Source organism: Triticum dicoccoides, chromosome 7A (assembly GCF_002162155.2).
Source record: "Triticum dicoccoides isolate Atlit2015 ecotype Zavitan chromosome 7A, WEW_v2.0, whole genome shotgun sequence".
Taxonomy (NCBI): Eukaryota; Viridiplantae; Streptophyta; class Magnoliopsida; order Poales; family Poaceae; genus Triticum; species Triticum dicoccoides.
Genome location: NC_041392.1, coordinates 371,598,421 through 371,610,177, shown reverse-complemented (window position 1 = coordinate 371,610,177; position 11,757 = coordinate 371,598,421).

The following is an 11,757-nucleotide window of genomic DNA, read 5'->3' as shown; positions in this document are numbered from 1 at the left end:
TGAATGAGTGTGATTGTGAGTGTGGATCGGATAGAGGAGAGCGTGGGGTGGGAGATAGCTAGTTTTAGCAGTAGTGCTCTAAAGGTGAAGGCGCTATTGCTAAACTACCTAGCAGTAGCGTGCTCCGAATTAACGCGCTCCTGCTAGAACTAGCTTCGCAGCGGGGTCGTGGGAATTATAGCAATAGCACGGTTTAGAGGATGCGTGCTACTGCTATGTTTATTTCAGTAGCGAGTCCTGCCAGAGCGCTCTACTGCTACATTGCAGCAGCGCCTTAATTTAAAACTCGCTGTTGGTAAGATCATGTGTATAAGCTTTTCCCTAGTAGTGATGGTCCGTAAACTAGCCTATAATATTGCACCCATTTAACGGCCCGTGTCTGATGTGGGGCTATAGTTTGGTCCAGAAAATGTTAGGCTGTTAACGGGCCAGCCCATTAGATCTGACGAAATCTTGTGGGCCTGTTCCTGGGCTGGATTTTTAACCTATATGGACCTTTATTGGGCCATCCCACGTGTCAACGTTTCATTGGCGATTCTTGTCAAATGGACGGTTGACATTTGTTCCAAAGCAGAGCCGACATGTGGATCGTCGACGAATGAGAATTTAACATGTGGAAAATTGCCATTGTTCAGGGCTATTAACGGGTTATCAGATCCAAACCGGAACCCGATAGGTTAAAGGTGACCCGTTACGATGGATGCCACATGTCAGTTACCCTTGACGAAAGCACTTCTATGATGCGTGATTTATCATCATGGAAGTGGACACTTCTGTGATAATAATTTTGGTAATGTCATGGAACACTTCTACGATAGCACATGTATTACTTCTTCATTCTGTCATTAAATCGTCATGGATGTACATGCATGACAGAAAACGTGACCTACATGTATCATCACGGAAGTGTATTTTTTTGTAGTGGGGCCTCCCCACTTCGGTATCAACTTGTTTGAACCCTTGGTGGACTGAACACGCCTAAGGGCAAGGTCACCTTCCTCAAGGCTCTGGGCATAGCCGTGTGGCTATGGTAGCGGCGCAAGACTTGCTGGTATCATGCAACACGTACAGCTACTTGGAGACGGTCTTCCTCGAGGAGCATGCAACATCATGCCGTAGCTGCTCTCACGCTACTTCATCGTAGGTAAGTACCCGAGGTGACCCGTATATGAGTTCCATGGGGAGCACCACTTCTGCACCATATATTAGCGAGAAGGGAGTCTGGCCAGTAGCTCAATTTTGTAGCATCCTGATTAACCAAAGAACCACAAATACTAGGACCTCATCCTGCAACAAGCGGGTGGAGACTTTATCATCACAAATACTGCTCAGAGCCTAGCTGGCCCTATGCCCAAGGGGCTGGAACATCTAGGAGCGTTCGTGCTGTAGCACCCGGACTCGGCTCGCCTTGTCTGAAGCTTTATCAATTAGGGAGGAAACGCCTTCTACCTGCTTGTAGAGGAAGGATAGCTCGGCCTCGGCCGCGACGCGAGTGTCCACTTTGGATTTTTTGCGCTGCTCTGCCGCGGCTAGCTTCTCCTTGAGGACGTTGGCCTCGCCCTTCAGCTCGCCGCATCATGTGTAGAAGCGGGCCACCTGGTGCTCCAGCTTCTAGCGATATTCCTCGGCGAGAGCCCTATGGATTCCAGCCACCTTCTCATCAGCCTCTCTCTAGATCTTCGCCTCCCGAGAAGTGAGGGTGTCCTAAGCAGCGGCCACATGGCGCTCCATCACCTCCAGACGCTCGTGCTCCAGCGCCTCCAGCACCAGTGTGTGCTCGAGTGTGTGGAGCCTTGCTTCACCTGTGGGCGGCCCGCCTGCCGGGGCGGCGAGCGCAGCTTTGCGTGCCTGGACTTGTCGCTCGAGGATGGCGTTCAAAGCTTGGAGCTCCTTCTCGTGCCCCTCGGCTGCCTCGCACTGACGATCTACAGTCCGGGCCTCCTCCAGGGCATGATCGCGAGCCTCCCTTGTCGCAGCAAGGGACTCCTCCACCTCCGCGCAAGCGTGCTCGCACTGCAGATGACCAAAGTTGATGGCGACTTCTAGCTGTCGCCATTCACGCGCCAGGCGTAGGTGCTCTGCCTTGAGGCGTGTATCGACATAGCCAAGCTCCACCCTAAGGTGGCCGGTCGCTCTCGCCGCCTCCTGAAGAAGGTCGTGCCGGATGGCGCTGGCCCGCGTCCGAGCTCCAACGCCTGGCCAGAACATTCCTCCGTGCACAATCGGTGGGCGAGGCGTGCGAGGACTCAGCCGTCTCCGGCAGGGGCCCGGGGGATGGAACTCCCTTGCCCGCTCCTCCGGCCTGAGAAGGGGTGCAGACTAGCCCCGCTACCTGGGGATGGCGCTGTCCCACAAGTCGCCTAGCTACCGGCAAGAACTAGTGGGGGGCCTTGGCACCTCCCCCCCAATCTGGAAGCCGCCCCGAAAGAAAGACGTCGGGAATGCAGGCCCGAGGCCCCTCGGGGTGGGCCTTCATTCAGGTGCAGGTGCCTCCTTGCGCACAACTGCATGGCTCATGAGGCGCGAGGTCGTGACGGGACACGTGCCCTTTAGAGGCGGCACTCGGGATGCGCTCATTCCCTCGTCAGAAGTGATCCTACACTTACTCGTCTGAAGCGATCCACTTCCTTTTCTTCAGGGTCCTTAGGGAAGAGCCGAATCGGCTACCGAGCTCCTTCCACTTCTAGGTTTTGCTAGGATCAAGAGGGACTATGCCGGGATCTGGTGCGTAGCCCTCCATGGCAGGGACGATGACCACATCCACAGGCGGGGCGCCTCCCCCGCCACCTGTGGGGCTGAAGGCGAATGTTGGGGGAACGCATGGTTGGGTGCGCTCCCCCGCGGTTACCCGGGGAGCATGCACCTCAGGACCTTTGCACCCTGGGGTCACCAGAAGGGGATTGTCGCGAGGCCCCATATGGACCTCGGGGAGCAGCCCCCACTCATCGAAACGCGGCAACTTCTTGGTGAAGGCTTCCCCATTTGGGTGATGGTAAAGGGGGAACCCATCCGAAGGGAGCTCGGCGGGTTCTCCACCAGTCAGGAGGGGGAGCACTCCGTACAGCGTGCTGGAAGGAAGGAGGGCTCCTGAAGCCTCTCCACCGGTGAAAGCCCACATCCAACGGGAATGGCGCTGGAGCCGAGCGATGCGCCGCCGGACGAATTCCCTCACCACCATCGCCATCGTCACCCCCGCCCTCCTCAGCTTGGCCACCCTAATCAACACTCAAGTGAGGTGCAGGTCGACCAGATTTGCGTGCCCCCATCCGGAACTCGGCTCCATGGGGGCTAACGGGATCTGGAGTAGGGGGTTATATAAGATGGCGTCGACATACACCCACTGCCTCCGGAATCCCCCATGTTCGGGTGGAGCGAGGTGTCGATGTGGGAGCCTGCGGTCGCCGACCGAAGTGACACGCACCCCGAGCGCTGCTTGTCATCAACCAACTGGAGGGAGAAGAAGTGGTAGAGTAGGGCCATGGATGGGGCAATACCCACAAGGGCCTCGCACAAGAACGCGAAGGCAGAGAGAAGAACGACAGACCCGGGATCCAGATGCAGTGCGTGGATTTGATAGTGTGTGAGCACGGCATTGAAGAAATCGGAGAACGATGCCAACAGGCCGGAGAGAAGGGTTTGGAGATGAAGAGGGATGTTGGTAGCCTCCATGTTGATTAGAGGCCGGGAGGTCGGCCAGATCTTCGTCACCTTCTACTCTTTGGAATCGGCAGCAATCGCGTGCCGGACCTTGTCCAGCCCCTCGCGGTAGATCATGGTCGACCAGCCCAGTGCGGGCTCTGACCCCGTCAGGGGATCCGCCGTTGTCGGAGCCTTGCCCCTCTTCATCTTGGGGGCCTTGGAGGCGAGGTGGATATGAGCTGGCACGGAATCCGGCAAAGAAGGAACGAGCTTGCGAGGAGGAGGAGTGGCGTGCGCTGACCTTTTGTCAGTATGGGCAGTTGCCCAGGCGACGTGGGTAATTGGAGGCATCTGCGTCCCATCAAGTGCCACACATTAGCCTGGCTCACAGGTGATTGGGTCCCGCGGTGCTTCCTCCTTGCCCCTTCGCTTGGCCTCGACTTGCCTGCTTGCGGGGCACGACGTGGCTCCCTCGACGGCCTGATACGGCTCATCTGCAAGACCGCCAAGACAAGACCCTTGCGAGGGTGCCGGCCTCGCAAGGCGGACGAAACCAAGACCTCCATAGGGATCCCCCCAAGGTGGCCTCTCGAGGAGCAGAGATTTCTATGTAGGTACCCATCCTCACGAGGTTGTGATGACGTGAGCCATGACGACCAAGGCCCGGCGGGCGCCAGCGGGCGGAGAGGAGCCAGTTTCCTCTTTGGTGCTACCGAGGCAAGGACTGGCGTGGGTTCCCGAGGAATCTCCCAAAGGTTTCCATTCCGGTGCTACAAGACCAAGACCACAGGCTCGACAAGACGGATGTCATCACCGAATGCACCGCTGCGTCACGACCAGAAGATTTGCATGCGAAGACCACCTTTCGTCAGGATTAGGTGTACTACTTGTCCCCTTTCAAATAGGCCATTGTGGGATCCCTTCCCGCCTATGTTTTGAGGGAAGAGGACCAAGGCCACTATAAATATAGGTTAGCCACCAACATAGACAGGGATCAGACCCTTTCCACCCTGACCACCATAGCCCTCGTGAGGCTATTCACCCACTGTACTTGTTCATCCTCAGCCCCTCGTGAGGCCAATCCACCACAAAGTAGGAGTAGGGTTTTACACCTCAAGGTGGCCCAAACCTGGGTAAACTGCCATGCTCATCTTCTTCCCAGTTCATGCGAATCCGGCTAGGCTAGGTTGTGGCACGATGAGCTCGAAGCTGGAGAGGTAGAGATCTTCGCACACGCCCCACTTCTTGGGTCTGCAGAGCCCTGAATCTAACACTAGACTTCTCCGCACTTCTTTTTCTCTAATGCATAGAAAGAACAAATGCTTTGTGTCTTCTGGTCTAGACAAGAAGACATGACAATTGGGTGAAACTTTCACATGTCTATTGGCTAGCTTAACATGACACGGAAGAGTGTCATTAAGCGTATGTCAAATAAATATCTTAACCTTTGTCGCACAAAAGAGTTTCCAAATCCTACCCCAAATAGGATTAACTATGGTACGTCCCATCCCATTGCTATGTCGCAACTTGTTTCCATATTGGTGGTCCCATTCCATAAAGTAAGCAGATCGAATCGAAAATGTACCATTTTAAAAAAATCCAAGCTACGAAATCTGGCATATCATGTTGCGATATAGGGATCACGAGTACTCGCTGAACATCGATAGTCCATAGGGTCTGCCCGAGAAGATCTTCATGCCATCTATTAAGAACATGATCAATCGAATCTGCTACCTTATATATCAACTGACCTCCATTAGGAGTAATAAGTTTACAGTTTGCGCAATTTGGAATCCAGGCATCCTCCCAAATATTTATATTTTGATCATTCCCCACTTGCCAAATGTGACCATGTTTTAGGGAACTCACACCCTCCATAATACTTTGCTAGGTGAAGGAAGAGCCCTGCTTTAGATTAGTGCTGAACAAGTCACTGTCAGGATAGTATTTGACTCTCAAAATGGTAGCACAAAGAGAATCTCAATTCTCAATGAGACACCAAGCCTGTTTACTGAGCGTAGCCAAATTGAAATAGTGGATATCATGAAAGCCCATTCATCCTTGATTCTTGGGTGCATACATTTTCCACCAAGTTATCCAATGTATCCTCCTTTGGTTGTCCTTGTCTCCCCACTAGAAATGCGCCATCGCGTCAATAATTCATTTGCAACTTTTTTAGAAATATTAAAGACTGACATTTCATAGGTGAGTATGGCTTGAACAACCTCTTTAAGCAAAATTTCCTTTCCAACATCGGACAGAAGTTTTTCCTTCCAACCATTGATTCTTTTAACAATATGATCAATTAAGTTCTGAAAACAATCGATATCTAATCCCACATTAGCCGACGGTCCTAATTATTTGTCATTTAGGGCCTTAGTCATAATATTAAGAATTGTACGCAGTTGTTCTCTAGTCTCTACACTTGCCAACACTGACCATCTGCCCCGAGGCTTCGCAATACGAATCTAGAACTGATTTCAATGTATTCGCACTTTGCAAATTTGATTTCATAAGGATTAAAGAGTCACCAACAAAGAGAAGGTTAACAAGTGGAGCGTCTTTGCATTCCTTTACTCCTAAAATATTTCCATTTCCTTCTGCATGCGTTAATAGGGAGGTGCGACACCCTCTGTGCATATAACAAGAAAAGGTAACGAGACAGCGGGTCTCCCTGCCTCAGACTCCTAGTAGGTCTAACTCTTTCACTTTACTCCGCATTAAACCGAATTCGATATTCAATAGTGGAGATGCACTTCATAATAAAATTTACCAACACCTCAAGGAATCTTTGAGCATAATCTCCCGAGAAAAGGCCACCAGTCACTTCTGCATGTATTTTAATCTTGTCTGGTGTTATTTTTGCAAAGTTACCAAATGTGACGGATCAAGCCCTTCCAAGAAAGTATATAAGTGCAACTCCAACACAGGACCCCATCCTGTCCGCGTCTGTCCATTTGGGCCTAAATGGACAGAACGCACGACCCAACATACGACCGCGTCCGCATTTCATATCTTTTTTCGCGTCCGGCCCGCCACATTTTCTACTCAAACTTGTGCCGACTTTGCAGCCACACGAGCGATGAACAAACACCCACGCGCCCGCTCCGCATCTGCCTCAAGCCCGCATGGCAGCGGCCCACCTACCAGCCAAAGCCCACATTTATGGTGCATGTGCGGGCGGCCCCGCCAGGCAGCCACCCCGGCATAGCGGTCGCCGTCCTTTATAATGTGGCAGCCATGGAGCGGTGGGAATCCACACTTCCACTTCCCCACTCTGGTGACACATGCCTCCTCGAAGCCTGACACACTCGGCTTGTCCAAACCCTAGCTCCACCTCACCATCAATCACCATCGGATGGCACGGGATCTCTGGCCGAATGGCCGGGAACGACCACGAGGCTGGCTCTTCCACCGGCCCTCGTTGTCGCCGCTCCATCCTGATGTCTACACACAACTTATTCTTGTAGACTTGTGTTGGGCCTCCAAGTGCAGAGTTTTGTAGAACAGTAGCAATTTTCCCTCAAGTGGATGACCTAAGGTTTATCAATCCGTGGAAGGCGTAGGATGAAGATAGTCCCTCCCAAACAACCCTACAATCAAATACAAGAAATCTCTTGTGTCCCCAACACACCCAATACAATGGAAAATTGTATAGGTGCACTAGTTTAGTGAAGAGATGGTGATACAAGTGTTGTAGGATAGTAGATATAGGTTGTTGTAATGTAAAAATATAAAAATAGGAAGGTATCAAGTGATAAAACGGAGCACAAACGGTATTGCAATGCTTGGAAACAAGGCCTAGGGCTCATACTTTCACTAGTGCAATCTCTCAATAGTGCTAACATAATTGAATCATATAACAATCCCTCAATGTGCGATAAAGAGTCATTCCAAAGTGCTTATCTAGTGGAGAACATAAGACTAAATTGGTGTAGGGTATGAAACAACCTGAAAGTTATCTTTTTCCGATCGATCTATTGAGCCATCCCTACAAGTGTCACAAACAGCCCTAGAGTTTGTACTAGAATAAGAACATATGATACAGACCAGCCAACTTAATGTCACCTAGATACTCCAATGTCACCACAAGTATTTGTGAGTTGATTATTCGATATGCATAAAACAACTTCATATTCATAATATTCAATCCAACACAAAGAACTTCAAAGAGTGCCCCAACATTTCTACTGGAGAAAGAAGGACGAAAACGTGTATCATCCCCGATGCATAGATTACCCCAATGTCATGATAATCCGCAAGTTGAATACAAAAACCTATAACAAGTGAATCAATAGAACACCCCATTGTCACCACGGGTATCCATATGCAAGACATGCATCAATTGTTCTCAAATCCAAAATGTATTCAATCTGATAATAGTGAAACCTCAGACGTAAATACTGAAATCATCACAAAAAGATAGAGATGGAGAAACACGATATGATCCCACTATATTAACAAAGCTCGCGGTACATCAAGATTGTGCCAAATCAAGAACACGAGAGAGAGAGAGGGAGATAGAGAGAGGGAGGGAGAGAGATGAGACACATAGGTACTGGTACATACCCTCAGCCCCGAGGGTAAACTACTCCCTCCTCATCATGGAGACCACTGGGATGATGAAGATGACCTCCGATGATGATTTCCCCCTCCAACAGGGTGCCAGAGAAGGCCTCCAGATGAGATTGTTTCAGTACAGAGGCGTGAGCCGGCAGAGTGGAAGTTCTAGGTTTCTTTATGGGCTTTTTGGTATTTATAGGAATTTTTGGCATTGTTTTCATGTCAAGGGGGCCCACGAGGGAGCGACAAGCCTGTCATACATGCCCTAGGGGGGAGGGCGCGCCCCCAGGCTTGTCGCTTCCTTCTGGGTCTTCTGGTCGTTCCTCGACGCTTCGGGGGTTTCTTTTGGTCCATAAAAATCACTGTAAATTTTCAGCCCAATCCGAGAACTTTCATTTCTGCAAAAAAGAGACACCGTGGTAGTTCATATAAAACCAGCATCAGTCTAGGTTAGTTCCATTCAAATCATACCAAAACCATATAAAATTGTTGTCAACATGACATGAATACTTCATAAATTATAAATAAGTTGGAGACGTATCAGCATCCCCAAGCTTAATTCCTCCTTGTCCCCGAGTAGGTAAATGATAAAAGAAATAATTTATGAGGTGTGAATGCTAGCGTAGTGCATAAGCTTGATCAATGATAATTTCAATCACTTCTCCTAGCAACATAATAGCAAATCTTTCTCATAAATATCATCATGATAATGTAGCAATCAATTCACTTGTTATGGTTCAAACAATGCATTCTCTTGAAACTTAACAACCTATGTTCTTAGCTGCCAAACAATTTCAATGCATCTTATTTTCAGCAAAGTCTAAGTAAGAGCTCTACATACTCAATTATCATATAGTGTTCTACGATGCTAATGCTCAGAGCATATTTTTAGAACAAATAGCATTCATCGAACACAGAGAAAGATAGGGGCTTTAGTGTTTCACCTCCCAACTTATTTATCATAGAGATAATTGTCAGCAATAATAAATCATGATCAAATATTTTTGAATGACCGTATGTGCCTAGATCTATCCCCGCCACATGATGCTTTCCAACTAAAGAATAGGTTGGAATAAGAATTGACTCAACAAAAGTAAATTAATAGAAAAAGTAAACGATTAGCCCTTCACAGAGGGAAGCATGGATTTGTAGAGGTGCGAGAGATCATTGCTTAAAACAAAGATGAACACATTTCAGAGGCATGCCTTTCCTATCAACGTCATGACGGAGAGTCATCAATATCTTACATGCTGAACACATTATAGGTGGTTCCCAAGAGGGAAGGTAAACTTTACTCCCCCTCAACCATTGAAACACAAGGCATGGCTAGCCGAATCCTCGGGTACCCTCCATACAATCAACTTTCTGGGGGAGTTTGTGATGAGCCACATGTATAAGGGATCAATCATAGTCCTTTCGATCAGTAAGAGTGTTGAACCCAACGAGGAGCAAAAGGAAATGACAAGTGGTTTTCAGCAACGTAATATCTGCATGCACTGAAATTGTTGGTAACAGGTAGTTTTATAGCAAGATAATTTGTAACAAGTAACAAGTAACAATAAGTGCAGCAAGGTAGCCCAATCCTTTGGATGGCAAAGAATATGCCTGTATGGTCTCAGATAATAAGTAAAATGTTCTTGAGGACACACGGGAATTTCATCTAGTCGCTTTCATCATGTTGGTTTGTTCGCATTCGCTACTTTGATAATTTGATATGTGGGTGGATCGGTGCTTGGGTGCTTTTCTTAGTTGAACAAGCCTCTGACTTATGATTAACCCCCTCGCAAGCATCCGCAACTACGAAAGAAGTATTAAGATAAAATCTAACCATAGCATTAGACATATGGATCCAAATCAACCCCTTAGAGAATAGCGCATAAACTAGGGTTTAAGCTTCTGTCACTCTAGCAACCCATCATCTAGTAACTACTCCACAATGCATTCCCTTGGGCCCAAAGATGGTGAAGTTTCATGTAGTCGGTGTCCACATAACACCACCAAGGGAATCACAACATACATATCATCAAAATATCGAACGAATACCAAATTCACACGATTACTTGCAACATTACTTCTCCCATGGCCTTAAGAACAAAGGCTACTACTCATAAATAATATTCATGCTCAAGATCGGAGGGATATTAAATAGCATAATGGATCTGAACATATAATCTTCCACCAAATAAACCATATAGCATCAACTAAAAGATGTAATCAACACTACTAGTCACCCACAGGTACCAATCTGAGGTTCCGGTACAAAAATTGAACTAAGAGATGAACTAGGGTTTGAGATGAGATGGTGTTGTTGAAGAGGTAGATTAAGATTGGACTCCCAAAGATTATAGGGTTGTTGGTCAAGACGATGGCTTCGATTTCCCCCTCCGGGAGGGAAGTTCCCCTGGCGGAATCGCTCCACCGCAGGGCAAAAGTGCTCCTACCCAAGTTCAGCCTTGAGATGGCGGCGCTGCGTCCTGAAAGTCCTCTCCTCATTTTTTGCTAAGTCAAAATACCTCATGTACCAGAAGATGGGCACCAGAGGTGGGCTGGCCACTACCCACCAGGGTGCGCCTGGGGGAGCTGGCGCGCCCTGGTGTCTTGTGGCCACATGGCAGCCCCCCTATGGTAGTTCTTTTCTCCAATATTTATTATATATTCCAAAACAATTCTCCGTAAAATTTCAGCCCATTTGAAGATGTGTACAATAGGTATCTCTGACATAGCTTTTTCAGGTCCAGAATTCCAGCTACCGGTATTCACCCTCTTTGTGTAAACCTTGCATATTATGAGAGAAAAGGCATTAGAATTACTCCACAAAGTTTTATAAAGCATAAAAACACTATAAATAGCAATAGGAAAACATGATGCAAAATGGATGTATCAACTCCCCCAAGCTTACACCTCGCTTGTCCTCAAGCGAAAGCCGATATCGAAAATCATGTCCACATGTTTAGAGTGAGAGGCACTAGTACAGCGAGGTGCTATACAAACGGTTTTTAACCACTTTCCGCGACGGTGTTTGGAACCATCGCCAAGTGAGTAACTATGATAGGGGGGTCCTTCCCACACGACCCAGAAACCGTCGGGGATACGGAGCCACCCAGATGCTGCATCCTTGCAACTCGTTTGTGCTCGCATTGCCATCACAGTCGCTATTCTGTGGTGCTACGTTTATGATGCGTGGCCCATCACAAACAATTGACTATTATAGAACATGTATGATAAGCAGACAAGCACACACATTCACTTTTCCCAAACTGTATGTGAATACTAGTTAAGAAAATTAGGTAATCATCGTACGAGTGCCGGACAGGATTACGAAACGTCAAACCATCGTAACATTATCGTACATGACAACTATCGCACACGCTATTCTATGGTGCAACGTTTAGGATGCATACCACATCAGAAACAGTTCATGGTTGTGAATCGTGTACTATAAGGCAACTACCACAAATGTTTAGATTGCCCGCACCATTTGTGATATTGTCTAACATCGCACATGCTTTGGAAACGACAACTGTTTGCATGCTTGCACATGTTTCCTCTCTGTGA